This window comes from Bombus affinis, chromosome 11 (assembly GCF_024516045.1).
Source record: "Bombus affinis isolate iyBomAffi1 chromosome 11, iyBomAffi1.2, whole genome shotgun sequence".
Lineage (NCBI taxonomy): Eukaryota > Metazoa > Arthropoda > Insecta > Hymenoptera > Apidae > Bombus > Bombus affinis.
Genome location: NC_066354.1, coordinates 11,351,138 through 11,357,603, shown reverse-complemented (window position 1 = coordinate 11,357,603; position 6,466 = coordinate 11,351,138).

Sequence of the window (6,466 nt, the reverse complement as noted above, 5' to 3'; positions counted from 1 at the left end):
GATTGTTTGCCATCGCTCGGTACGTAAGCATAATTACATCGCAGCGAGTTTCCTTCCATAGACCGTCATCGCTCTTTCCGTTTCGTTGTTCCGTTTCGATTCGAAAACGCCTATCGAGACGTACCAAATGGATTTGTACGATAATCGGGATAGATACGCGAGACCATCTTATTCGTACGAGCGTCTACACGCGACTGACCGATATTCTCTACTCCCCTTCCCATATTAATTCCCTCTCTCTAAGCGAATGCTTTACAAGCCGCTGTAACTCTCGATTCTGTTACCTCGAATACACCCTTGCTTCCCCCGTCCATCGAATATTTTCCCCAATTTTTCGAAATCTCGACGAGCGTTCGTAAGAGCGAGTCAAAGGCGATCGTGAAGAACACGAATGACGAATTTGCGAAAATTCAAATTACGCGTTGCTTCTATCTCGCAGGAATCGCGGTAGACGTCGGTCCGTTGAAAAATTCGAAACTAGCTTTCCAGAGTAAAGAAGGAAAGGCTGGCAGACGTTGTAAATTTGGAAATGCCAGCAGCACGAGCGGCGCGTTTCGATTTTCGAGGACGGCGGCGCGGTGGAAGGTTTGTCGGGGAAAGCGTTGGGTCTCCGGTCGTCGATGATCCCGTCGCGACACGGCGACGTCAGTTTCGTGCTCGCAGCAGGCGGCCTCGAAGGGACGACGAAGGGGCGGCTTTAAGCGCAGATAAGTTAGCTACGACTTCGGTCGAAGTAACGGGAAAACCGATGGAGGCAAAAGCCGCCCTCTCGCTCCCCCGCTCGTCCCTTTCCCCATTCTCCCGTCCTTCCAACCATCCGCTTCGCTCGGTCTGTCGAGCGACAGACCCTCTCTCTATCTCTCTCTCTCTCTCTCTCTCGCTCGCTCTTCGCTTTCTCTTTTCCCTTTTCATCTGCCCTCTCTCTCCCTCCCCCCTTCCTTGCCGCCCCCTTTTCACCCCCTTCGCACCCCGTTCGTGCACGAGGGTACGCGCGCCACGTTCTCTCGCGTATATACGTATAGTAAAGCACGCGCGGAAAGGCTAACGGATACGCGTCGGGGCTAAAGGCCACCCCCCGCCACCCTCTTCCACCCCCTTAGACACCCCACGCTTCGTCGTCTGTTTGCACGAGCGATCTCGCGCCGATTATTACGGGCTCGTTCACGGAAATGGCGCCGACGGTACTTGGATTTTCGACCTCGAGCCCCGTTTCGCCTGGAACCCCGACGATATCCCACAGGTCCCCCTAGCCCCGATCCACCGGTCTAAAACCGTGCTCTCCTTTATTCCGCTCTAATCGTCGTTCCACGAGGCCGTCGATTCGTTCGCAGACTTTGGCAAATATACGTGTATGTCGTTATCGGCGATGGGTGCACGCGCTTTTTATTTTCTTCGCGAGTCGGGTGTAAGAGGGAAATTTTCGTGCGAACGCGACACGAACAGGCAAACGGAATTCGTGCGAGGCACTTGGCAACAAGGGTGACAGTGGATTTTCCAGCGATCCTTTCGTTTATGCACGGGTATACCTGCTTGCTATTTACAACGGCTTGTACATAGGCGTTCGTAAACCGTGCGTACTTTTCTGGCTTCGAGAATTTCGACCCTACGTCGAATGAACAATATGGACAAAACTATTAGTAACGGCGTTAATAATGTTATTACCAGGGAGACAGTGAAATATGCAAAAGTTTACTCGCTTTATTACGGTACGTCGACGATACGGTGAAAATCCTGTTTAGAAATAACGCTACTAAGACATCCAGGCCTTTCTTCTCTTCTTCCATTTCGTCTCTTGCCTCTCTGTACTAGGAACCAGACTAAAGAAAGTAACGGTGTTTTTATTTGTAGAATTTCAGTAAATTATGTATTTGGTGAATAGGGTTCCGAACAAGCTACCCTCGTAAAACGTTTAAGGCGATGACAAATACGTTAAACATCTGCATCGCGATGCCGTTATCCGTATCCTTGGCATACCTGCGAAACAAAGCGGTATCGTAAAGGAAGATTAACGGGAAAAGTGAGTCATCGTCGTGGTGATTCCGCAAAAGTAATCGTTGCGTTCGAGTCCCGGTTAATCGTTGCGTTTCGGCAACGCTACGCGCGTTGTCCGACGATCTATCCGAGCAAGAATCGGAAAAAGAAGGAACGAGAGAAGAAAAGTTGCCTGCCTAACGCGACGAGTCACCATCGGCTAGACGACGGTGCAAGATCAGAATTTCAGATACAATCGGCCGAGCATATAACGCGCCTTAGCACTTGGCGATTGGCTCGATCCAGGCGGCGGGCCCCGGCCGCTTTGCGCTGCTTTGATAAATGGCATTCGTCGACGGTATAATGGTAACGGTCACGGTGTGTAATCGGTTATCCGTGCTGGGTTTTGTCGGCCGTAGCTGTACGTACGCGAGCACGGGGGTGGTTCGATGGGACGAGGGGCGATCGTCGCGGTAACGGAATCGAATTAAAAGTTACACGATGCTGTACCAGCCGTTTCCCTTCCACGGTCGTTGTAACGGCTTAACAGTACGTTGCGAGGCAATGATGCGCGCCGACCAAGCGATTACCCGATCGAGCCTGTTCGAAAATTCCCCGCCAATTAGCCGATCTACCGACGTCGTGCAAGGTGTGCCACAATTGCGTGGACGGCTGCGTCGATCGCGTACGGTCGAGTCTCGCGATAGATTCGTCCTTCGACGATCGAGGAAGAAAGGAACCGTCGGATACCGATGGACAGGAACGTTCGAAAGGAAAGGTGGATCGATCTTCCGACTCTCTTTTCCGATTGTTCTCTGCTTTCGCTTCGATCCAGCTCGGTAAGTATTACGGAGAGGCGAACGAGCGAGCAAACGACGGAATAGTTCGCGACCGATGGATTAAGACGGCGAAACGGAGCGAAGGCTGGTCGTAGAGCGAATCGTCGAGAAACTCGGTGAGCGGGAGAACGAAACGGGGAATTTCGACGGCGGACTTTTGATACGCGACGCAGAAGGAAAATAGGAGCCGGCGATCATCGCCCTGGTTTTGTCCAAAGTTGTTCGAGTGGGGTGAGAGACCGGCTGGGTGGGGTTGCAGCGAGAGTCTAGTCGAGCATTAACATATACGGTGGGCCAAGGTCTCCGTTCACGGACCATCCTCCGGAACCTTTCATTTTTTCGCTCTCCGACACTTTGCCTCCGTTCCTTTCGTTCTCGACGCGCTCTTTCCGTTCTTCGTATTCTTCGCAGCTTCCACTCTTACCGATCTCCCGTCGGACCGACAAAAATTCCACCGTTTCCTCGTTTCGACCGGTCGAAAGATAACGATTCTTTGTCCGAGTCTTCGTTTCTAACGTCGAATTACCCTTAAGCGTTAAAATACGCGAACAAACCAGTAAAATAAATCCAAGCAGAGCAAATGGTACAGCTTGCGCGTAGTTGCAAGATCCGTTACGACGACGAACGACGATAATTCGTAGCATCTCGGCTGCTTGCGGCGGTTGAGCGACAAACGCGAAATTTCGCGTATTTAGCATCGTCACTGTCGACGAATCCGCTACCGCGGTGAAATATCCGTGTCGCGGCTACGAATATTTCGCGTTGGTCTTTGAGGTATCTTCGAGGGCTGCGAAGCGACGGCGTTCGTGATTGGCAGCTTCTTATTCCGATCTTTTTCTCTTTCGTTCTTTTTTTTTCCAAACGATAAATCCTGCTGCCATTCGTCCGCAGGATTTCTTCTCTCTTTCTGTGTCCGGTGTTTATCCGGAGAAGCCGCGCGCCGCTCATCGCGTTGGCCTCTTTCGGATTCGCAGCAGGCGGCCTTAAAAGCGAGCCCGTAATCTCGGCCGGCTCGCACCGGGGCCCCGTTCCGACCAACTTTCAGAGAGAAAAAGGGAGTCGAAATCGGAGGGAAAGAGAGGAGAGCGTCCGTCTCCTCGCGAGAGAGCGCGGGGTGAGTTCCGGGGCAACATGGCGGACCGTAGGCATCCGCCATATGGTGAGAAACTTCATCCGGCTCGCCGCGCCACGCCGTGGATTTATAACGCGTGGCCCGGGAACTGTCGCGAAACTCTCCCTTCCCTCTCCGATATTTTGCTCGACAACGCGACGATAATCGCAAACCTTTCCTTCTCTCTTCCTCTTCGGCCTTTTTTCTCCCACGTTTGTTTCTGTCGCGAAGCTGTCGAAACAAACATTTCCTTCGATCCGAACCTGTTAGCCTTTGCTCGCGTCCTTTGCTTCTTCGTACGATCGATTCTCTCTTCCTCGTTACTCTCCTTCCTCTTCCGAATTTTCTCCAACGCGGCAGGTTTACCGGCAATCGTCGAGTACGTGTTACGCGATTCGATCGTTCGCACGTGCAATTGGAAATCGACCGCTGAAATCGCTACACGCGCGTCTTTGCCAGATCGCAAGATGGAAAAATCGTAGCTGTTTGTTCGGTTAGTTGTTCCTCGTAACTCGTTGGCGCTTTCCAAACTATATAAACGGCCGGTTGAAAGGGTGGGATTTTGAAAACGATCGTGGAAATAGAAAAGGAAATACGACGTTCGATGTAAAATCGATTTTTAAAAGCGCGCACGAGGAAAACGCGGAGGAATGGAAAACGGGCATCGGCCGTTGCCACGTACCATTGTACGTAGCCATCGGAGGGAGAGAGTACTTCGAAGACCATCGCGATGTAAAACGATATTTTATAAATAAAACCGTCGGAGGGTAGTCGTTGGAAAATAGCGCAAACGCTTTTTCATCGTTTTACGTATGCGCTTCGTACGCGAGCGTATTTGCACGAGGAGAAGAAACGAAAAGGACGAAGGATATAGGTTGTTAGAAACGCGTTTGTAACAACGTCAGACACGCTACGTCTAAGCGGACCGCGCGTCTCTCTGCTAACGAGCAACCATTTAAGACGCGATTCGCGCGAACTTATACACGTGTCGTCCGCCACTACGAAGATAAATCTCGCGCAACTGCCGCTCGCGCTTTCGATCCCGATATTACGCGTCATCTCTTAAGTTCGTGGTACGAGACAGAGAAAAGAGAGAAAATCGAACGGAAAGTAATTTTAGCCGCGCTGAATAATCTCTCGGATCATTATCCACGTGGTTGTTTAGCGGAGAATCGAGAGTTTTGCTAGATCTTGATCGTTGCTTCTAATCCGAAGATCGGGCGGGATTATTCGTTTCTGTAAATGGCATTGTTTTATGGCTATCGAGATGTGTATAATTTCGTGTGCTACGCTGAGTTGGACGCGTAGCGGTGATACTCGTACGTGAATATCGGTGTGTGCAAGTATGCGTGTGCGCGGCGTCTCGAAAACGAACGAATGTAAGCCGTTCAGCTAACAGTCTGCTATGGAAGAAGGCGAATATCTTTGAAATCGTTTATCGAATAAATATGTAACTATACTAATACGAACTCTAAGTGTAAATTTACCGTTCCTATGCCATTATTTCTGCGATAAAGATTCAAAATTCTCGGCATTACCACGTGATACCGCGATAATACTTCACCTCGCGAGTTACACATCGCCATAGAGTATGGGAATGATTCGAGTCGATTCAGACGGTACGTCGAACCACGGACATCGTCGCTCGGAAGCAAGCGGTAGGTGAAGATAAAAGGTACGCAGTCGCGGAGACGTCTTGCTCGTGTTGCGTACGGAATTTGAAAGTTGGTTAAAACGTATCGATTAAAAGCGATGGAAAGCCCTTGTTATCAACGACGAACATCGAGACGCTTTGGTCGCCGGTACAGGTACGTTTTAATCAAATCGCGTTGAGATTATTTTATCCTACGATTTCTTACGGTCCGATGGATTTAAAAACGTTTTAACCACGTGAATTCCACGTCTCGGATTCTCGTTCGCCGCAAAAAATCGTTATTCTAAAATCCCGGAGTAATAAATCTGCGCGGGTGCATTCCCGATTAAATTTTTCATTCGCTAGTTACACAACGGTCAACGCGCGAACAAACACCGCTAGTTACAACCTAATCGATCCACCGGCTCTCCGCCGAAAGTTTGTTCTCCATCAACTTTTCATCCGATGTAACGTTTTTCCAATCCGGTCTTGCGTACCGCTCTCACCGAAACTTTCGCGTCGTTTCTTTCTTCCGAGACGCGTTACGCGGTTTATCTAGGTTTTTTTAGCCCCGACAAATACAAGCAGAAACCTTAATCTCCTATATCGAATTACTTCGTTCTATCGTCGTATCGGTTTTAGATTTGTGAAAATCGTCCGTTCGAAAATTCATTTTACCCGCGTTCTCTTCTGCTTAACGCGCTTCGATCTCCAGAGAATCGACCGCTTATACGGTGGAAAGGATGCGTCGAGGAAAAAGACTGGTGGCGAATCGGAACGCATAAACCTTCTTATTATTCGGTACGCGTTCCTAGAGATACAACGAGTATCTGCGCGCCTAACGAATATCGCTCGACGAAAACGGCACGAAAACGGCACGAAAACCGATAAGCGTGTATACTATGGTTGGCA